Below are 23,596 nucleotides of genomic sequence, written 5' to 3'. Positions count from 1 at the left end.
TAAATGTGCTTTTTTTGTGTTACCGTTTTTGGTTTGTTTGTCTGTTTGGTCGCTTTCTGCTTTTGCTCTGACCTGCTACGGTAAAATACCGCACAGAGAATGTTGGCACACGGCGTACGGGACTATGGCTTTTATGTTCGCTCGGTCAGAATCGAAGCTCGAGTGGCGTTTGGTGGTGGTTTTCGTCCTGTGAAAGCAATAGCTACCCTGGTCTTGGTTCTTTGTGTGTTTTGTTTTGTGCGAATGGCTGGCACTGGCACATGCGCAATAGTCGCTGCCATAACTTATCCTCCTTTCTGGTGAAGCGAACTCAGAATGGGATGCGGGTGGGTGGGTGGTTTGTGCTGAACCAGTTCCTTCCGCCCATTGAAATGGATCGTATCGGGACTGTTGTACTGGAAAAAGGGTGGTACAAGGGATGGAGAGTGGTGGTGAATGTTTTATGTAGCAGGTAGCGAGTGAGAGAAGAGATAGAAAGAGAATTCCATTCTACATAATGATTGTTTGGTAGGGTGGGGAGGAGGATTGCTTTTGGGGGGAAGCATGAACATGACCGGGAGGTTGAATGGGATTTTCGGTGAGTTCTTGGGGCAACTTCTAAAACTAAAGCAGGCAAGGAGATAACTGGTGGATGGCGAGGTTAGGGGTGTGTGAGTTGTGTCGCGTTATCCTTGTTTTTACTTCCACTCCTTGTCGTTTTCTTCTCCACTCTCTCCCACACACTTTCTCTCTCTCTCTTTCTCTCTATCCTGTACTTGGGGATCGAAAATTCCGTTCTGCTAACCGAAAAAGGATCCTCCATTTTCGGGGCGATTATATTGTTCTGAATCCGAAAATAGAACCCACCCGAACAACGGGCATCCGTAGAACCCTATTACCCCAAGCACGGGAACCATGCCACGGGAGACTGGTGCCGGTGGAGAGGAACATGGTGTAAATTGGAATGGGCTTCCGACGTCATTCCGAACAAACTGGATCGGTACTGTTGAGCAAAAAGCGTAGTACGGATCGTGGTGCTTTCCATCAACCGTTCCATTTTCCGCCCTCCGTGACCCGAACACATACAAACGCGCACACAACGGTTGGCGCCTCCATTGGTGATCCTTTTTGTTTTGCCAATGTCTCACATCGGAGTCGGAGTGTCCTGCTCATGATGATTAAAATTTCACCAAGATCCGTGCATCGTTCTGTTCAAGATGGGGATGAACGGAAAAGACGGGAAAAGGGTCGCTGGAGATGGTTCAGGGGAAAAGGAAAACCATCTCTTCTTCTTCCTTCTAAACTCGCTTGATAGATATAAGCGATCTAGTTCAGGGAGGTTTTTCTTTTCCCCTGCTCAGTATGTGAATAAAGACTTTTCGGGTACTTCGTAGATCGGATCGACCGGGTTTTGTGTCCCTTCGGAATGAAACTTTTGCTCGATGTTTCTTGGTAGAAGAAAAGCAAAATATGATCGATACCACACCGACCGGACCGAAGAGGCGACGTATCGGTGAGCGCTTCGACACAAATTTTAAATGCTTCGAATGGAAAGCTTTTGCTAGACGATAAATGATGAAAATGTCCCTTCATTTGTGGCATGTCCTGTAATGCTGAAGTGTATAACTGTTTCTTTTTTTATCATCTTTTTTTGTTGTGAGTTCTTTTGTTTCGCTTTCAACATTGATTGCTTGTTTGTTTTGAATATTAACTATATTTATTTAAAATCAATATGAATTTATTTTGTTATTGTGAATGATATATTTGTTTTAAAAGTTTATTTAACTTTTATATCATTAAGTAGTCACTTTTGTCAAAAATGAAAATCGAATAAAATTTCAGTATTTTTGTAGTTTAAATAAAAAATTGTATTATTTTTTATAGAAAATCTTTATTAACTAAAAAGTTAGACTAGCAAAACCAAGTTCATAAACTATCTGCTCTCTAAATAAAATGGATCCAATTCAAGCAGTTTACTCGGAGTCGGATATCGGACGCAGGGCCATTAGACGACACTATCAATGTATCAAGGATTTTGGGTGCTTTCACACACATACAAATGGTTTTGCACCCTAGAGGGCACGGATTAGTCAAACACGGTGCGGTTGATCGTATACCGTCTAGTCAGATGTTTTCCATCCCTCAACACCTCTCTCCGCTTCCCTCCCCCTCCCGGTAGTGTTTGGAAAGTAAGATTCGATTTCGGCAAAATGGCATCTTTCGTCATCGTTGCTCACTTTCACTTCTTCCCGTGTTGCCAAAAGCAGTGTGCAAACATAAGTGTGTGGCCGTGGTCGGAGTGCTCCAGTCGGGACGGGATTTTCCGTCACGCATGATGCACTTCCTGTCGTCTGCCGGGCGCTCTATCGCGTCCTTGGCTGATGGATCGCTTACGAACGCCCGAGCGCGTGCACAAAGGGAAAAACGTGTGCGGGAAGCAACCGATTGCACAACGGCGAGACCCAGTTACCAGTGGTGGTACCGTGAAGATTCGTTAACATATTCACCACCGTAACGTTCGTTCGAAAAGTCTTACGGGGTATCCACCATCGGCCGGACGGATCCGACCAAACTTCACCGACTGAACCTGTTGCATATGGCAAATAAATAAACACCTACGCGTATCTACGCGACTGCGGCGGGGTGTTTGTTCTACTAAGTTTGAGGTTTTGTCGTTTTGCTTCTTCTTCCTTGCTTCTTGTTTATACATTTTGCCGAAATTTATTACCTCTTACGGGAGGTTTTTTACGTCACATTATGTATCGTTTGTTGAAAGATGGGCTTTAGTTTTGATCATGAAAGCTTTCACTAGAAAAAAAGATAATACATGGGCAAAAAAAAGCTTTCCGAACCTTGTTGGGTGTTTCAGCATCATATTTATTATGATTAGAATGTTAAACTTACACACATACGTATCCCACTTCTATCCATATTCTCTAGTGGGAATGTGAGAATGCAGCATTTATTGTTCGATGCATCTTACAAAGTACCAGGCGTCTCCATCGTAACCGTTACTTGTACCAGGCGTCTCCATCGTAACCGTTGGTTGTGCGATCGTTGCAGCTAATAAATGTGCAAAAGTAGCAGGTTAACCTTCGCACTTGCCTGTACGGCAAGTTCGATGAACGCATTCTTCCTTATGCTGGGTAAATAAATGTAGGTCAACCTTCGGAGCCCTATGGCTCTGCTGGGAATAGCTGTGTCAGTTGTGAGGTTGTTTTTTTTTTGGTTTTGGATGCATATTTTCCAACCGGGTCAACGATCACAAACTTTTCTTATTTTCATCTACCCTGAAGCGAGTTAAAGTAACTGTTGCTGCTGGTATATGTTTCCATTGTTTTGCATAAAACTTTTCCTACTTTCTTACTAACTGCGTACTGTTACGCTTTCCATTGTAACTTTAGGAAAAGCTCGGTCCTTCGCTCTATGACAATTTTTCATACTTCATGTTGTGTCCGCTTTCGCTTGTACCGCTCTTTTAAGCTATTTCACCTTTGACTTATTGAATAGTGTCCGCTTTGTCCGGTTGATGATGATCTGCAGCTTTCCAAGCTTACCAGAGGACACTTGCATTACCGTTTGCACTTGGCTTCCGACGTTTTGTTTGTTTTTGTCCGGAAAATTCTTTTCATATATTCAGTTATATGTGTGTGGGAAAGTGTATCTTTTTCGTTAGTTTTGTTCTGCTCGTACAGAAACCGCACCGCGCCGACCGAACGGAGAGTTGTGAAGTGGACGAGGAATACATTTGGGTTGATGATCGCCACAGAAAAAAAAGGCAGGATCACATTTTCCCCCTCTTATATTGGTGTCTCTCTCGCTGGTTCACATTGGTGTGTTTTCCATCGTAAATTTCCCCCCATTTCATCCTTACCCTTCGTTCAGAATGTGGGCTGATAGCGAGAGAACAAAGCCCTAGCAATATCCTGACGTCCCTTCTCCCATCCAGCATCGTTCGTCCCAGTGCGGACGGTTGGATCACTATGTGCCCGATATGTTAGTATCATCTTTTTTTTTTTTTGTTGATATTCCCAAACATGCTTTCGTTGTAAATAACACAGTGGAAAGCAAACGATGCCTATATGGCTATGTAAAGGCGAACGTCAGGACATACGTACGTGGGTTTTAATGTCACACCACCATGAGCGTGTGCTGGTGTTGGTGCCGTTTCATTGTTACTCCCGTACATTGATCCTTTCCGGTAACGGATGCTGGGTTTTGTGGGAGTGAAGTTGAAGAGGAGAGAAGGGAAAAGGGGAGAAATGGAAAAGGCATGAAAATTGTTATATAGAAGAGAATATCGCAAAACCGTCCAACCAGGGATAGAAGAGAACACAGCAAAACACATGAATAACAGAACGGGAGAGATACGAAGAAAAAGAGAGATAGAAAGAGAGCGAGAGAGTGATAGGAAAAAAAATGAGTAGAGATAAGTAAATAGAGCAAACACTAAAACGTGGAGGACACCCATCAATTGCTGGGTGGAATGGAGCACATGAGCGGTTTGGCAGCTTTCCGTACATAAGCTTTTGGGAAAAAGTTTAACCCACTATGTACATACCCTCCTCTTTCGCCACTCACCACCATGAAAACAGGATGAGCTCTCTGGTCGCCTTAGCTCTCGACGATGCTTTGTCGACGCTTTGTGCGGCTAACAGAAGGGATGCTAGGGGGGAGAGCTTTTCCAACTGCTTCCAACTGTCAACCACCACCAAAGTGTGAGTGGTATTTTCCAAGCGTAGTTACCATGGTAACTACCCACAGCATCATGCTTGCTCTCGTATCATCCCACCCCGTTCCTCGAGTTGCGGGAAATGTCAAGCTCCGCTGGCGTTTAAAATATGTGATGCTTCCGTTTCGAAGAGCTAAAGTTAAATAAAATAACACACAAAACGGTAAGGGAAAGTTTTATGCATACGCCAAACGGTGTCCATGTGACGATGGTATCGTAGGAAAAGCGATTCGTGATTTTCTTCCATCGCTAACCACCATTAGCGAAGACACAAACCCTTTCAACGGTATCGTCCTGGTTTGACAGTTCGTTTGGATGCTTTGCGTTTAGACGTTTGTTTTGTTGAATTTAAAATGAATGCTTGTAGACTCCGCGAATAAGTTGTTTCTTTCTATCGGTATCAGGAACCGATAGAGAATTCGGGTAAGAAATGTTGAATGGTTAAGGGAACTTTATCCAGCTAGGAGTTCCCTTTTAAAGATGTTTTTTTTTTTTGCTCACCTTCGGGTGATACAAACGGTCATTGTGGTGCATTTTACGTGAATGAAACGCTCGTCCTTCGTGAGACGATACACACTGCACCGTGCCAACGTCAGCACCATCAATAAATGATGCACCTCGTTTCGGGAAGGTTGTCGAGAATGCGCCTTTTTGCGCTATCACAGTGGACGTGGCTGAGCATTGACGAACTTGCTGCCAGCTTTTGATAGCACAGAGAAGAAGAAAAAAAAACCCTCAAGATACAAAATAAAAGCAATAAAGTGCAGAAAGACAAACAAAGAAGGGGGCGGATGATGGGGTTAAATAAAAACAATTCAATCCCGTGAAACGGTTTGACGTGACAGAAAGGATGCAGACAGGCACCCGCCAAAAAACCCGCATGGTATTGTTTCGCTGTGTTTGTTAAGGATGGTTTCGGTGGGGGGTTGGAAACGACGGCCACTTGGCTTTATGTTTGTGCTGCCACTTTTTTTTCCTATCCCCGGCAACAGGTTGAATTCTTTTCGGGGACTTTTCTTCTAGCAGCCGCTCGACAAACTTAACCGTCTGACACTAACTGATTGTATATATCTTTATTTTCACTCTCTTCATCTTTCTCTCTCTCTCTCTTTTCTTCACAGATGCAGGTGAGTTTCAATGTTTTGACCCTACTTGGTGGGTACTTGGAGGTGCTTCTTCCATACATGTAAAAGCGCTACAATTATTCATGCCTTACCGATACGGAGGGAGTTGTTGAACGTAAGTTAATTTTTGGCCTTATTTTTATTCCTTGTTTTTGGGGTGAATTTTTAATATTTCGAAGAACTAATCCTTCCAATGCAGCATCTCTAGCAAACACTTCAACTCATGAAACATGTTCTCCCCAAACGCGATCGTTACCTCTTGTCACCTGTCACACGCGCGTCTCACATTTAGACGATTAGCTTTCGCATGAGATGTGATACCACATCTTTAAGGTAGCTTTAAGATTTATGTTCGCTTCCATCTTGGCGATGCATTCAATGACGCGTCGTACAAACGCACTTAAAGCCTCCGCAAGGGGTGGGAAAATATAATGTCGATGTGCGATCAACTCGTGAGTGCTTTAATCGCTGGGACCCAAAACTGGGACCGGGTGCTGCATTCGGATTCCTGAAAGCAGGGTGGTAAGGGTAAATGGGTGTCGGTGCATTGGTTTAGGTGTATGCTACCGAATATTATAATCCAGCGGGTGTGAGGACAGTTGTTTAAAACACAAAACATCATAAATGGAAACCAGCAGGATATATTAGGATGGAAAGAATAATATTAAAAAATATATTATTTTTTCCTCCCAACAGAGTGTACGCAAAAGATTCCCCGAATGAAGTTTTTTGCTTAAGCGATTCTGGAAAAAATTGTTTTCCATACTATGTTTGCGCTGCTTGCTGTAAGGGAAATGCAGTTTTCCAGGAATTCGGGTGCTCTACATTGAGACTAGTAGGATGGAAATTAATTTATTTTTATTCTACTAAACTCTGCATGATTTTTATTCATGTAAGAAACAATTTTTATGCAATAAATTAGTAAATATAAAATTATTTTCGTGGAAAAAAATCATTAAACGACAATTAAATTATCATTCAATCGGTACAATCCATTATTTTCCCAACTCCCAGAATTCCACCAATTCAAAGCCGTTGCGAATCGGTAGCGGGAAGGTGTTAAAATCAAAATTTTGTTTTCCCTCAGTCAACAAATTGCTTTACATCATGACCTAACGCATCGGCAGCATAAAATTAGAAACGCTTCGTTACAAATGAACAATTCACCCTATTTTGGAGCCCCGGTGCCCTTCGTTATCAGCTTAAGCCAACGGAGCTACAAACACACACACACACCCATTCACACGCAAAAAGAGCATTGAAATGAACACTTCCGGTTCATTCCGTCTGATGTTTCGTCGTCGTCGTCGTCATCGTCGTCCATATCATCATCGTCGGGCAGCGACAGCCCGCTACCGGTATCACTTAATTAGTGGGTTAACTTTAGACATCGTCACCCTGCTTACCCACCCGTTTGAGTCGTTGAAGCGCTACGAATGGTTGCAAGCCGTCAGTCTCGGGCTACCCAGACACAAGGTCGCCCCACAAGTGAGGCATATCCCGTTACACACACACACAGGCACAGGCAAGCACATGTAGATGGAAAGCAATATAGCAACAATGCGAAGAGGCACGCGGTCATTCAATGTTTATGCGAGAGCACAGAGCACGCGGTCGTCTCAGCCTCTAATGCCGGATGATAAGCTAATCTGCGCTCGTACGCGTGGGTGTGTTTCCATATATATGTGTGTGTGTTCATATGAAATAGTATATCCTTTTGCAGAGAGAACGATTAATGGAAAAAGGGGGGAAGCGCAAAAGGAAGTAGCGAATGGTGGAACTCGTGGAGCGGAATATTAAATGGTGCGTGCATCGCGAAACCGTACTGGGTAACGCGGTGGTCACCGTGATTGCCGGCATGCACACTTTACGAGGACAGCCATATGCGTATGTATGCTAGGGAAATGTGTGTCGAACGAGGAGCTTTTCATGGCAAAGATTGAGAACATACTTTAGGGGGGCGAACGAATGGCCGAATAAGCCGTATGGTCTTATTTTGGGGAAAAAGGGTGGAAATTGTGTTCGATCACGCACGTTTCCCACAATGGGAAATGGTTGGATTAAAAATAACGAATGACGATCATGACGAGAAATTCAAAGTTGTGGATGATATTATATTCGGACATTCGGAAGTTGGAATGTTCTTTAGGGGAAAATGTGTAGTTTTTAAAAAGGAAAACTCCTTAAATGTTGAATTTCGAGTGTTTTGTGAAAGAGTAGAGACATTCAAAAGGACAAAAGGAAAAAAATTACACATAAGTTGACAGATAACTTGAGGAGAGGTCTATCTTGTGTCTATTTATGTGTCGCTAGAACCTCAAGGGAAGTCTTGGACAGCCAATTCTGGCTTTCCTTCGCTTTATTTACCCGTTATAAGATACTCAGTTCTGCGATTTGATACCGAATACCTTGGAACTGTAGCTTTGTTTTTTTAAGGTATATCCGTATTAAATGGAAACCAAAAATTCCCAGGACCTCTCGGGAAATAAAAATCGATGTTTCTCTTCATACTAACTGTATGTCTTGCTAATCATATTTTTCCTTAGTTATAGCAGATATTGTAAAATACGTATAACATTAGGAAGGATTACTAGTTCTTACCAAACTTGTTCTTAATATACTTTAATCTGGTCTTTTTTCAATCGATTTCTGCAATAGATGAAGTCCAGGATACACATCAGGAATACGTTTAAACATCTTCCACCTTCAATGATCCCACTCCTTCGAAACCGATTGCTGCGTTTCTATTTGCGTACTGTTGCGGCGTTACATACGCACCCGTTACATGCATGCACGCACGAACGAACTCACGCACGCACGCACGCGGTGCACCTTTCGAACCGTGCAGACACATTCATTCAATCTTACTCACCAACTTGTGTCCCTCGCCGGACTGAACTCCCACACCACCGCGTACCTTCCTCTCGCCGGTGGTTGGGAGTTGCTTCGGGTTTCAAATAAGGGAGGAAGTGCATTCTGTATCTGTTGCGCCACCGCCTCCGGGTGTGTCCGGCCTAACCGTAAGCGTCCACCCAATCCCCATGTCTTTGTTTATTCTGCCGCGCGCGCGCTAATAATAAGTGAGCATGGAATAAATTTATGAAGGTCACCACCGTCGACGCCATCATCTCCGTTTGGTTGTGCTGGCGGGCTTGAGACGGGTGAGAGGGGGCGGTTTAGCCGAAGGGGTTGAAGATTGGATTGCGCGAGAGTGAAACAACATGCCTCCCCACCCCCAATCCCGGGGGGCTTTTATTTAAACCCTTCTAGAGAGTTGTGGTACGTGTGTTTAGTTGTCTACTCTGTTTTCTTTTGCCCATTCTTGCCGGGGGTTTTTCATCTCGCTCACGCCACCGTACGTTTTCGCTTCATTCATGTGTGAAAATGGTATTTTTTTTGTCGTTATGTTGTTTTCTAAGAGAAGGCAAAATAAAAATTAAGCCTATACACACGCTGCCATATGGCAAGAAGACGCAGACGGGTACACCGGGGGATTTAATTGCACCATTTGTTGATATTGTTGTGTGCCGTCTTCTTTCTGCATTACCGTTTCCGTTTGCGTCTCACTTGCGTGCTTTCACTCACACGCAAAACACTTTTATTGCCCATCACCCGATCACTTGTGCGTCGGGCTGGGGGATGGGTTGTTTTTTTATGAATGAAATGCTTATCTGTCGTGTAGTTGGTGTGTGCACTCTTTAATCGTAAATATGGGATAAAGAGAAAAAACAAACAAAACAAAACAACAAAACTGGTAATAGACATTCATTCACGAAAGAAAAAACCATAAACCCGAAAAATACGCGATTCTACACAAACGAGATATCACTTGTTGCAGATTTAGAGAAGTTATTTGGGTGATATAAATCTTAGTGGGATTCAAGAAATAAAAGGTAAAATATTCAATGTATCGATCATCTCCTCAAAAACAGAAATGATCGTATTTTCGGCAATCCGAGAAACAATGATCCAAGCAGAGAATTTTAAATTTCGAACATTTCTGGTTCGATCGAAATGCTTCATTACAGCCCCAAAAACATCCCGCTCGAGGGGTAGAAGGTAACCCACCCAGACAAACGACCTATCGCATCAAAACAATTAATCGTTCTTATGACGTTTTATTGCCCTAACAGCGGCGTGTTAGGGATTTTCTCTTACGTCACACGGATGGAGTCGTTGGCCTCCATCCGTACCATCCATCCGGCGAGACCGGACGGCCGTATCGTATTTTGTGCAAAACTGTGCCCGAGTGGTCTGGAATTTATGCATGAGATATGCGCCCGTCTTCGTCATCGGCGTTGTCGTTTGTCGTCGTGGGGAACGATTAGTCATTTGCCGGCGCACACACCCGGTGCTGTGTGTGTACTATGGGAATGGAAATTGAAGCGGGTTGGGGGGGGAGGGGTGGGCTAAGGGAGGGTTTTTTCCTTGTTTTTTTTCTTGTGTGTGAGTGTATGTGTCGCGGGTTTTTTTATCGTTGTTCTCCTTTGCTCCATTGACAGTTGTGCTGCTGGAAATGAATGTGTTTGCGTGTTTGTGTGTTTCTGATGTTTTAGAGGTCAGTTATGATATAGCGGGTGCGCTATCTCGCACGTCTACTTACCCGATCAGCTGATTTTAATCCAAACAACTCATTAGGGGAAGGCAACCCTGGCAAAAACGGTAACCGGCGTATTGAAAGGCATGCAGATTAGCTTCGGTGTGATGATAATTAAAAATCTAAAGGGTGGGGGGAGGTTTAGGGGATGGATCCGTTCATACACAAAGCGATTAAAGGAAGGGGTTGAAAAATGGTAGAGGCCAGAACAGCTGCCGCGACACATTTCGTGCGTTGCATTTGGTGCACATAAAACAAAATCAGCTAGATGCATCGCTACTTACGTCCCGTGCAACACGTGCCCGAGAACGAAGAAAGGTGGTTTTTTCCACCTTTTTTTGCAGGGGTTTTCGCGATTAAGTGGTTAAGTTGGAGCTAATTTTTGGACACTTATTAAGTAGAATTTGAATTTGTTAATTTCTGGATCTAGTTCAAAATTTAAATGAGCTTTCTCGTTTGAAAGACTTTTTTGAATGTGTGATTTGTGGAAGCTTTTTATATAATCTATTTCGCCTTGCAAAAGCTCATGGAAGGTGTAAAGTTTCCACATCTACCTGTCCATATTCAACTTCAACTTGAAAAGCAGTAATGACTCCAACTTACACTCGAAAACCCTGCAATGATCTTTCCGCTTCAAACACGTTCATCTGCAGGTGTTTGCGTGTGTTTGGGGGAATGGAGTTTAGATAAGGATAAACATTGCAAGCAAGAAAGAAAACGCACCAAAAACTGCATTCGTGGTTGCTTCTCAAGCTGGTATGGTGCAAGCTGCTACTTACCAAAACAACAAAAACAAAAAAAGCAAAAGAAAGGAAAACAAAATCATCTGCGCCACACTCATCGCCACACAGAAACCTGTCGCCATGTCGGTATTGGGCATTGATTGGGCAGCTGGACGGGTTAATTCGCTAATAGTAGCATCGATCTTTTTCTGCGTGCCGAACCTTGCGTGCACCTTGTCCCTTTTTCCTTTTTGGAAAATAAAAAAAAAATAGTGAAGGTCAAAGGTGTGTGTGATTGTGTGTGATCTGTGAATTAAAAAGGTATAAATAGCTTCAATTCTACACAATTTTGCCGTTCCTTTATTAAGGTTAATAAATTGCACACAAACACAAAAATAAAACAAAACACTTACCTTTTTAGTGTTAAACTTCCTCGTTTGCTATTCTCGCATAGAAAGCGTATAAAATAAAAACCCGCAAAAAAACAAAAAAAACTCTTTTGCCGATACTGGAAATTGTTGGTAAAAGCCGTTGAAAAACGGAATGATTTTCTCTCGAAGTTGTTTGCTTTCCCTAGTAGAACGTACACCGAGAGATACTAGGGAGTGGGTTTTTTTTAAGGGGGATCGAGGTGGGAAGGTAAGAAAAGAGGAAGCAACGGGGATGAATATCGTCCGCTTCGCCATCGACCTGTACCGAGAAACCAGAAGCAGAAGGATGAAGAGCATTTAGACGACGGCGAACATCCGAACATCCGAGACCGTAATCTTCTCCAATGCCATTACCCACACTATACATAAGACAGAGGGATACGTACGTACGTAAGGGATGGTCCTTCTCGGCTTCTTCCCTTAAAGGGTCCCTTTTTACGTACGTTCGCCCATCTTTAGCCGGACCAGGTTCCAGTTGTCGGTGCTGGAACCTGATGGCGGAGGGAAAAACTCATCCCCATGCACTATCACTTTTCCTCTTGTCTCTCTTAGTGTGTGTGTGTGAGTGAGTATGTTTTTTTGCCACCTAAACGAACGCTCGGAAACAACGAACACACAACATCCAAAACCTACACCCATCCACCCACACAGGAATGGCATGAGAATTGTTACCCATTCCCAAAAACTCACCCTCGCATTCGTTTGCAGTGAGTGACTCGGTTTCCACTATACCCAGGGAGAAGGTAAGAGACCCGGGGGCGGGAGGGATACAAAACGGAACTGGGAAGGGGACGGTCAGATGAGACGTCACATGATTCTCTCTACCGAGTGTGTCATGCTGATGCTGGTGCTACGGTGTCCTACGTTTTCTTACCAAATGACGACGACGACGACGACGACGTCGACGCTGGTGAAGAAGGCAGGATATAAATAAATTTCTCCCTTAGTCACCCTCGCAACACTACCGTCTAACCATTGCAATCACATCAGCAAAAGGCGCAAACCCATCGTCAATGTAAGCTGCTGCTGCTGCTGCTGCTGCCTGGCGTATCTGTACTACACTCTCTTTTGCCAGAGTCAAGAGACCGGAGTAGTTTCTGCATCGACCGCTGCTACCCTTACGATGATGATTCAAAACCGTACCACAGTAGAGCACTCCCTTTCCTCTCGATCCAAGCAATCACATCAGGTTTTTCGTGCTGCTCGGTGCTGGAAAACAAGAGCAGGGAGTTATCCAACCCAAGCCCGGAGACATTCGTACGTCCCTGTCAGCTATTGCTGCCCTTTTGCGATAAGCTTGGTAGAAACATCCCTTGGCGATGGGTGAAGGCGAACGAACCGTACCGCAATAGACGCAAAAAACCACCTCCATCCCTGTACGGTGGGAGGCTGGAAAAGGATGGGAAGATTGAACCACCACCACCACCGCCTGCTACGTTCCGGTCCATTCCGACCACCGTCCCCGTCCACCGTTCGTTTCTATGGCCGTGCTTTCTGTGTCATGGCTCCCGTACGTGTATATATACGTTCACTCGATTGCAGCGTGCTTCTCGCTCGGTTGTATATACCCGTTGCAGTCACTCGAACGGACGGGTATCGGTTCGGAGGGTTGTTATTTTTCCCTTCAGTTTTGACGGCGGCGGTGTTGAGCGCGTACGGTGCACTGAAACTCCCTAGTTCATTCGATGAAACTTTTCTAGTGGAAAATGGTTGGCAATTGGCAGAGAGCTATACTAATGTAGGACAATATATCGATGTTTCTATAGTATTGGAAGCAATGTTGAAGCTTTAAGCAAGAAATTCACAAGAAAAGCCACTAGTTTGCGAGCGAGTGAGTCATAAGGGGTGAACGTCATTTCTCAGCTCATAATAGACGATGTGAAGTGGATCCCACCAGAACTCTAAACGAGGAATTTAAACAAATGTGAACAAATTAATAGTTTTGACTCATTTGACTAAAATACTAAAATGGCATTATAAACAACTTGTCAATATAGTTCTTTAATCGATGAATAGGACAAGAATAACATTGCGCCTCATGTAGTCAACGACTAAACGTCAGCATCAATGTACGAATATTAGTACAGGATTAGTACAATGCAACACCATCCATCCGGGTGTCTGTTGATCGATGCTTCTCGGAAATGGAGCGGAATTTGACACTCCAAAAGTTCAAAACCGATGACAGTAAAAATAAAAGACATTAGTCATAGCTTTAAAATAGCCGTTAGGAACAATCCAAAGGCAGAAATTTTTGAATACTTTTATCTTCAAAAGTAGAATTGCCTTATGCCCTTGTTGTTCAAATATCCGGCTACGCTCGCATGACTACTTCGCGATACTAGCCGGATAAACAGCGTTTGTAGTGTTTATCGTTGAACTGTCAATTTGACATTTATTTGACAGCGTTTCCCGATACTTCAATCTCTACTGCGTGCCCTTCCTACGCTAGTAAGAACGAATTGTATCCACCAAGGTAAGCGCTCCACAACATTGTCTGCACAGAATGTCCCGTGGCCAGTTTGCGATGGCTTGTCATCATCGTTCGCTACGCTCCACGGACATTCTTGCCGATGGACGCAGCACAAAACGAACCCACACGGACGGACGGATGTCCAGAGATGAGTCAGAATTTGCAAAGCCAGGCACCCTTGAGCAGCGTCGCCGCTTAACGACGGGCTATTTCGCTTCACCGTTGTTTCCATCTCGTGCCGTTCTTTTGCGTTACGGAATGGAAAGAGACGGTGACAGTGTGTGTGGCTGTCACCTTTGCCAGCAAAAGGGGCTTTTTATCCATCCCTCCGTTTGTTGCTATTTCTTACGCCGTCGTTCACCGTCATCCTGTGTTGCTTGTTTTTTTTTGTGTTGTTCTCTCTACCCCTCGAATGCGCTTCCGTTCCGTTCGTTTGAGTTTGTTGTATGTTTTTTTGTACGTCTTTTTGCCTTGTCTTTTTGCTTCTTACGACGTCGCCTTCTACGTTCGCTAGCGGATTCACATCGAATGCGTGCAACGCTTTGGGCTTTCTTTGGTGCTTGGGCATCGCCGTCATCCAAGCCATTCGACGCTGTTTCGTTGGCGTGGTATTTTTTTCTTCCTTTCCTTTTTTTTGTCTCCGGCACCCGGCTTTGCGTGTGTCGATCGAAAAGATCCTCTCTTACCACCCTTATTGTACCGCTGTGCCAAGCAACTGTTCGCTCGCTCGCTCACTCTTCAACCTTCCGCCATGTTGCGCGCTGGTTACTAAGCTTATTTTTTCTTACCAGTTCAACTCTCCACGAAGATTAATGAACGCACTTCTTCTCATTCCCGCGTATATCTCGCGCCTTGTCGCTCTGTACGTGCAGCGCGAAAAAAAACTCGCTTCAAAGGAACGCGCGTTCCTTCTTCTTGTAGCGAGACGGAAACACAACAACAGCAGCAACAGTGCTGCGAAGCAATAGCAAAACAACGCAACAACGCACAAGCGCACGGTTGATAGGGAAGGGAAGAGGAAACCGACGGGGCGAAGAGGCAGAAAAAAAATAAAAGAAAATGAACCGAGTGGCAGGAAAACGAAATAACGCAACAACAGCGAGATGGAATTGGAATTGGTTTTTCGGTTGATTTTGCTTCTCCCTTGCGCGTCTCGCACACTCTCGTTCCCGCATACGTTTGCTGGGTCCTTCTTCGTTTCCTTTCAGCCTTTCCTGCCCGCACGGTTCGCTCCCTAGCTTTATTCGTTTCACCGCGTTTTTCCTTGAGCAATTTCATCCGTCGCCGTTTGTCGTTCATTGTGCGTTGCTGTCTTGGACGCGCACCCTCTCCCTCTCTCACTCGCACGGGGGTTGAAGATTTTTTCCTTCGCCCTTTGCAGCCTACTGCGTTGCGAACCATTTTCTATGCCTTCTCGCTTGCACATTCCTTCCTTCCTTTCGCTCGTTCCCACTGTTCTTCTCTTGGGGAACGTTCGCACCCATCGTCTTTCAAGGGGATTGTACTGTTTCAAAGTATGAGCACACACACACACGCGCGCGTACAAAAGAAACATGGAATGAAATGCGTTGCACGAAGCAGACGATGGATTTTGATGCCTTGGTAGGAGCGTGCGGGGAGGGGGTGTGAAAAGGGAGGGAAAGCAACCAGCGCGCGATCCAGCGTTGATGGCGTTGATGTTGGGGTCGCAAGCAAAGTGTATGTGTGTGTGGTTTTTTTTTTCGGCTCTCGGCAAACTATATGGGACCGGTACGTGTAAGGGGTGGTACCATCACGTGGAGTTTTGGATCAAGGGGGAAAGTAGGCTATGGAAAAGAGAGTCGCTTGCCGTGGCGTTCGCTTCATCAGCGCAGAAGGAGCGATTGAAGCGCTCGAGCTTGATTGTGGAATGTACGTGAAGGTGTAGGTTGACTGGGGTGGGAGGGATGGATTTTGGAATGTTTCAGCGTAAAGGGAGGGTCATAAAAAGGGGGGTGCTGTGGGAGGGAGTGAGAGGGGGGGGGGGGGGGGTGCTGACGAGGGAACGGCAACATTAAAACAGCGCCAAGAAAGAAAAGCAACCAGGTTCCATTCGCGCTTGACGCACGGTGAAGGAAATGGGAAAATGATCGTGATGATTGGAGAGTGCGGGAAACCGCGGACAGAAGAGCTATCGGGTGGAGCGTGTATTGTGCGTGAGCCCTGGAAGATGCGATAGGGTAGGGAACGGGGCATGGTGCTCGAGGTCGTAACAGCAAGGGAATTTCAAGTGAAGCAACCACAGCGCCACAGACGACCGAAGAACCGAGACGTCCCTTTTCGCGTCCTTTTCTTTTGGTGGGGCAGGCTCGTGATCGGGATCGTGGAACAAGCGGCGCGGGGGTTCCGTTTGCCGGTTGTCGTAAGGACACGTGGAAATTTGGCAGCTTATGGCTCGTGGAAAAAAGCTCATAGGCCGTGTAAGATAACGAGTGGAAACATTGGCAACGTCGAAACGATGCCGAGGTTCAGGGAGATTTGGAGGTCCCGGAACTCTGTCGCTGATATCTGTTGTTACGTGTCTTTTTTTTTGGTTTGTGCTGGCAATACAAAATAGGAGAATAAATTCTTTCTCGCTGCTAGAACCAGTGTTGTCCTGGTGGAGCTTTTCAGTGGAATAAATTGTTTTGTGTTTAATGATGTCTTTTCTTCTTAATATATTTCTTAGAATGGTCTAAATATATTTGAAATTTACATTAAAGACAATTAAAAGCTGAGATTTATAAGTTTCATTTAGCATGGTAATTAATACGTTTTCAAAGAGTAGAAGAAAGAGAAAGTACAGAAAGAGTTCTGTAGAAGATTTAAAAAGAGCAGAGTAATTAGGGATAAAGATATATAAGACAAAATAAAATTAATAAAACGATAAGAAAACACAATAAAGCAAACATAAGTAACAAAAAACATAAAATAATACAATGATGAAAAGAAAAAAAAATAAAAGAACAAAGCATTCAAATATAAAAATGTCTTACTGAAGAAGTAAAGTAGATTAAAAAAAAAATACTTCAACAGCTAGTTTTATTCTTGTCACTTTTGCTACCTCCAGATCTTCCATATATCGTTGATATTTGAAAGTTACCTTCACACTAGTGATGTCAAACGGAATTGATGCAAACTGTACTATTTTCACGTTAAAAATTGTATATAAAACAAATGTTTTTTTATACTGACTGTTAAATGTATAAAACATAAAAAATATTTTTCTTTATATCGAACTCACTTAAAGTTTAAATACTAAATACTAAGGTTTACTGTACAAATGATAAAACCAAAACAAATCTATTTTCTGTCCTGTTTTTGTTCCCGTGAAATAACCTGTACGCTCTACATGTGGAGCAACAGTAATGTCAGGTATATATTTTGCTGCATTGTGTTCCGGGAGTGCAACTTCCTCCGGACGTCAGACACGCGTAAAAAGGTACGAACCCGAACGTATCTGGGTGGGGGGTAGCTGTGGCAGAGGCAGGCGGAAGCCAGAGGAAACGAAACGATCGGTCGAGAAACCGCTGCGCAACAGACACACCGCGATAATCACGGTGGCCTTCTCGCGTGAATAGCGCCCGAAGTCCGCAGTGATAGTTCCTTATCTCGTTGACCGTTGATTTTTGAGTTGCGTTCTTGAGCTGCGCTCGTTTTGAAAGCGGAGCAAGTTTAAATCTTCGCCAACGTCTTTTTGTTACATATTTGAATGTCGTACGCGTCTGTTCGAATAATGCGAATGTTTTTGCGACTTCTTTTTTAACGTACTACTAGATTTAGCATTAGTAAGCAACGCAGTACGAATAACTTTACAAGTGAAAACAAATCCATTGTCGATCCGTACGACTGATCCCTTACAAGACGTTACAATTTCGTTAGTCTGTCGGAAAGACACGATCCCCGATCCGGGTAACAGCTTACAGCTTCCATAGCAGATGTTTAGTTCCGGAAAAGCCTCTCCGTTCGACTTCCCGCAGAGGGTTAAGATGAGGGTTTTTTTTGTCTATTTTTTTTGTCCCAACCATTCCGTTGACGTTTCGGGAAAGATTTTCTTTTTTCCCTTTTGGTTCTGTTTTCCAGGGGCAGGGGAAAAAAAGGAAACTTTTCGGGCAGCATCAACTCCTACTACTTCAATTGGAAAATGGTTCGAGTTTTCGTGGGGTTGCGATGAATAAGGAAAACCACCAGTTTTGGGACAATGTTCATGCTCTCCCTTCTGAAGGAAGATAAGAAGGAAAAAGAAAAGCGAAACAACTGAAATAAAACCCGTGAAGGGAAATTTCGCCTTCCGAAGGTTCAGCCTCTGGGGATCAGCCAGTGTGCGGTAAGGTTATAATGTGTCTTTTCTTCCTTAACATCCCTTGTCCCGTTTTATCGAGCGCGCACTGTACGGTGTTTCGGGCTAGGGGATGAATGGATCGAAAATGGTTTTTTGGGGAAGGAAAAACTTTTGCGATCGCGCCCCATTTTAAATCATCCGGAAAAGTGTGCCTAAGCGGAAACTGTAGCAGTCGGTATGGTGATCCACGGCTTTTCCGTTAACGGATCGTCCTCCGCATCGTACAAAATGCCTAGAAGATAAAATTAATGGAGGCGCGCGCGCACGCTCCAAGCACATTTATGTTCGCTCACGCTTTCGCATTTACTAGCAGAAGCTCCCACGTGTTCGAATTTCAAATCTTGCGGTGCGGTTTGGTTCGATGTTATTTGCCGCTGCTATTGTTGCGTTCGTTCTTCAGGCATAGTTATTAGCAGTGCGCACAGTACGATGCAATGGCAGATACAACGTGCAGGTCGTTGCAAGCATTCAAAACGGCCGTTAATAAGCGCGTAATGTTAAAGGGAAACACCAATGAATTAATTAATGATGAACGGATTTATGATAACATTACGTAACAATACATTTATTTCTTATAGTAAGAAATAAAAATAAATTTACGTGAGTTTAAAAAAACTATGGAAAAAAGAAAATATTTTATTCAAAACATCAACCTGAATACTTTCCGAAATGTATGAAAAGATCTTTACCAAACATTCTTGAGCGAATCTAGAGCGAACGCTGAGAAGATCCAATCAAAGTAGCCAGCGGACACCGCTACGAATGACACTAATGACAGTAATGACAAGACCCGCGTTTAAAAGAAAACGGATTGAAACAGGTTGCGTGCCCCAAAAAAAATTGCAACGTTTTGGTACACGACCTCTCCTTTCGCTGCTTATTTACCTCATTTTTTGGTTGCTTTTGTTTTGTTTCGTTTTTGCCTTTTCTTACCTCATCATCATCATCAGCAAACCGTGCAAGGATCGGTTTGACACAAAGTTCCATTCCTCCATGGAAGGACATCTCCTTGGAATGGAGGAGAGGGAATTCTATCTTGTTGAACTGAGGGTGATAGTAGTTTGAAAAAAATATTAACACTCATCGTTATTTTTACTCTCTGTGTATCATGTTCTTTTTTTTTTTTGTTCACCCATTTCTTGCCTTCCATTTCCAAATCCCCGTGGTCAATTTTTTGAATCACACCGCGGACACGTCTCCAGGTTCCGGGTGACGGTTCCAAAGACTTCGTATGTGCTCCTTCTGGTGCGTGGTCTCCATCCCTCCCTCCCGCATCTGGAGCGATCGCAACCATTAAGAAAGGAAGAAAAGAAATAACAAACGGTGGTCGTTCAATCTCGCAAGAAGGTTGCGGCCCGAAGTTCCCGCGGCCCGGTAAAGTTGCAAAGTTGCGGGACCCCCGGTGCCCAATGGACCAAGATGCTTTGGCGAAGCGTTATCGGTGACCAGAGTGGCCGAAGCAAGGGGAAAGGTATGAGCCAGCGATGGTTTCCACGATTGGGACAGGCGAGTTCTTCTTCGGTCTCCGGGCCGTACCCGGAGAGCAGCTATCTCGCGTAATGCCCCCGCACTTTGAAATATGCCGTTGTATTTTAGTGCGAATGACGTTGGTCAGTGCGCAGTGGGCTGGTTGGGGGGGTGTGGCGTGGCAATGGGGTGTAATGGGGTGGTCTCGTTTCCTTGCATCGTCGTAGTCGTCGTCGCGTTGATGTCGCCGTCCGTGGCCGTGTCGTGAAGAGGGCGAATTCCCCTTTAATATTATATTTCCCTTCCATCGTCGAAAATGAACCAACGTCGCTCCTCCTAATCCCCGTGCATGGCCGCGCGTTCCCCCAATACCGCCGGTACTCCGTGGGCCCCTTGCCGGCCCCACCCCTTCCCGTGGTAGCTCTTCCCATTTTGTGCGGTGTGTTTCACTAGCGCTCGAAGCCATCATCATCGTCGTCGTCGTTGTCGGCATCGAGCGGTTCGTTCGCTTCGGTCGAGGTCTCTCCGTCCTCCCGGTCTCCACATCGCAAACCAACCTACCAACCCTCACCGGCCCGTGTCCGCACGCAATCGACTCCTACGTTCGCTGATGATGAGGCCACGGCTGCTGTTTCTTTTTCCGCTTTTGCCCTCTGTGTGCTTCGCTTTGCGCTGTTGTACGGTCGTTCGCCGCGTCGTACGAGAAGGGCGAACTGGCTGGCTGGCTGACTGGCTGGATGGTTGGTTGGTTGGTTGGTTGGATGGCTGGGTTTGTATGTTGTGTATGACGGTTGGGAGCTGGTTCGGGCTGAAGCAGGAAAACAGCGCGCACACGGAGCGCTTGAAGTTGATGGCAACATTGGCAGCCATTGGGTAAAATAGCATCAGCTCGAGCGCTACGAACGACCGACCGAACCATAGTACCAGCAGCAGGCGGTGTTGAACAAGAAGCCGGCGGGTCCGGGGGTGTGGTTGCGGGAAACGCTCACTCCGTATCCGCCATCGATCGCGTTGCCGTTCGTTTTTCGCTTTGTTCGTGTTGTGTGTGTGCCCCGGTCTCGCTCTGTGGTCGGTCGGTGTGTTCGGTGTTCGGTGCTCTGTGCTATGCACCGACTGGCACACCGCAGCACACCAAGGGCTCTGGCACAGTTGGGCGATGGATGAGTTTGCTGATGGTCAAAATGTTTTGTGCTTCCTCTGGAAGCGAAAATTTGTACACAAATGTGCAGAGTATAATTTAGGGGTGAATTTTCTACCCTTAGAAAATGAATACTATTATTGAGCATTATTTCATATTTGATTAACTTTTAAATGCTTGTATACATTTTGCATTCTCACATTGATTTTATAGAGAGTTTGTTCGTCTCTTTTAATTTGTAACAATTTAACTAAAGTTATGTTTATGCTACATTTCTCTTTATGTTGCCTTCATGTTGTACTTATCGTTTTACTCGTTTGTCGCTTTTAACAAGTTCTGCTAATGTTTTTTTATGAAAGTTCCCAAGCCTCCTTTTCATTTCATTGTTATTTTAGTAAGCTTTTTGTTATTTAATTAATTAACTGTAATATCTTAAACATTTGTGGTAGTTTGTCTGAAAGACTTTCTGTCTTTTAACATTAAAAGAAGAATTTCTGTTTTACGAAAATTTAACAATCTTCAGATAATTAGAATGAATATTTATTTACGAACTTAAGGTTTGCCATTCGCATGCTTTTAAAAACGTTGAAACGTTTAAAAAAATTCAGAAATGATTGTTTTTGCAACTCAATTTCACCATCATTCGAAAATGCTGCATTTTGACCAAAATGTGCCCAAGTCGAGTGTGCCGCATACCAAAGGCGGACACACCAGCAACATTCGGTTCGGCTCCGGTGCGATTGTACTGCCCCGCGCGCACATTGCTTCAAGCCCCCTTGACATACACAACGCAGCATAACGCTCTGTTCCGTTCCGTGGAACTTCGATTCCGCAGCCACTCTGCTTCTGCTTCGGTTGAATCGTGTCGTCGTTGCTTCATTCCTCGTGCGGCTACCCGTCTAACCCAAGCAACCATTCGACCAACCTACCTACGTGCCTACCTGCCTGCCTTACCCGCTTCGAAAACCATCCACATACACAGCTGACACTCGCGTTTTCCCTTCATTTGCCGTACACGCCGGCCTCACCCTATTCCGGTCTTTTACCCACCTTTCAGCTCCTCTTTGCTCTATGCTTGTGTGCTCTGTGTGCTGGTTTTTTGCTGCTGCTGCTGCTCTGTTGTGCTGTACGCGCATCGCAGAAGGCCCCGAGATGGATTGCTAATAGGGAGGGGGTAGTCGACGACCGTGCGAGCGTTTTTAGCTTCGAAAGAGCTGCAGTTGCCCAGAGCCCTGTGTTAATCGAGATAGCGCACAAGAGCAAAGACCGAGCAGGACAAAACACACAAAGCGCAGCACGGTAAAGTGAGAGAGAAAGCATTGTGGTAGATTTTTTGTTGGGTTGCTGCTGTTGTGTTACCTAAACGAAGTTTCTCCCTCGCGCACGCACACAGCGGCTTCCATCTCGCTCGAATGCTCGTGTGTGCGTTTTTTTTTGACAGATGCCTACTTGGATGGTTCGCTTGCGTGCTGCTGTCAAATCTCTCTTCCCTTTCTGGACCCGTCATCCGTTGCTTCTCTTGTACGCTGATGGTTTTCGGTTTACGTATCCGAAAGACAAAAAAGAGAGTGAAAGAGAGCGCATGATAGTGTGTGTCACCGTCCCGTACGGTACGTTGTGTCTGTGCGAGCGAGATGGTGTGATAGCATTTTTTTTCTGGTTCGCATTATTTTTGGGGTTGTTTTCTAGCCGAGTAAGTGACTAAGGTTGATCGTGGAAAGGAAAGGAAGGATTTGCGGACAGAGGGTTGGGTTATCTTTCGTTCCTTCTCCCTCGGTACGTTCGTCATCGTCCTCGCAAGGGTGATGGGATTTTTTTATGCTTCATACTGTAGCTTCATATTCATCCCGCATCTCTCCATCCTGGTTGCGTTCACCCGCACGGTGACACATGCTTCGCTTTATGCACGTCCTCTATGTTCTCTCTCTATCTTCCGTCTGTCTCTCATTCACACACACGCACGTATGCGTCCTTCCGCTGAGGATTGGAATGTTTTCCTCGGTGTCGGGTTCGAATCCTCCCGCTGCCAAGCGAAGCAATAGTGGGTAGTATCAACAATGCACACACTGTTTCGTCTACCCACATGGATCGCACACATGTGTGTGCCTTTCGAATCCGTTTCCAGCACTTGGGAAGAAAAACTCGAAAAAGCCCCATGAGATATGCGTGTGTGTGTGTGTCTGTAGAGATCTCGATGGAAAATGGTCCAACAGTGTTACGATGTGGCACCACTAGACGAAACAGTGAAGGAGCGCAAGGAAGCCAGCACACTCATATTGGGCAGAATGGCGCATACTAAGCTGGGTGAACGGAAGGTATTGGAGAGGGAGAGAGAGAGAGTGTGGATGGGATGTTATGAAGCAGGCAACCTGTCAAGGTGGGGTTTGGTGGAATTGCCCGAAACGAAGCGTTCGAAGCACCAAACCGGAATATAAAACATCCACACAAACTTTGCCGTTTCCATCCCTTACCTCTTTACTGACTTTGTCCTACCCTTTCCCAATTCTGATCGTACTCCCCTGTTCCTCGACTTCTCCCCCCTTCTCATACACAAACTTCTTCGACTCCTGGGTCTATATCGTCGGGTGGCCTTC

At 44.9% G+C, this 23,596-nt stretch overlaps 1 protein-coding gene across 2 annotated transcripts in view; it reads left to right on the top strand.

Moving 5' to 3' along the window:
* Positions 1-23,596, top strand: part of LOC125762491 (putative uncharacterized protein DDB_G0291608) — a 48,673-nt gene that overhangs the window by 11,859 nt on the left and 13,218 nt on the right. The window contains exon 1 of one of the 2 annotated variants that reach the window (XM_049424644.1): positions 21,762-22,301. The exons of the other annotated variant lie outside the window; for it this stretch is intronic. The gene's annotated coding sequence lies outside the window, so the exon portion shown is untranslated. Of the gene's footprint in view, positions 1-21,761; positions 22,302-23,596 lie in introns of those variants that run through there. 2 annotated transcript variants of the gene reach the window in all.

This window comes from Anopheles funestus, chromosome 2RL (genome assembly GCF_943734845.2).
Source record: "Anopheles funestus chromosome 2RL, idAnoFuneDA-416_04, whole genome shotgun sequence".
Classification (NCBI taxonomy): domain Eukaryota; kingdom Metazoa; phylum Arthropoda; class Insecta; order Diptera; family Culicidae; genus Anopheles; species Anopheles funestus.
The sequence above is the reverse complement of the archived record's forward strand: the minus strand, read 5'-3'. Positions and strand labels throughout refer to the sequence as shown.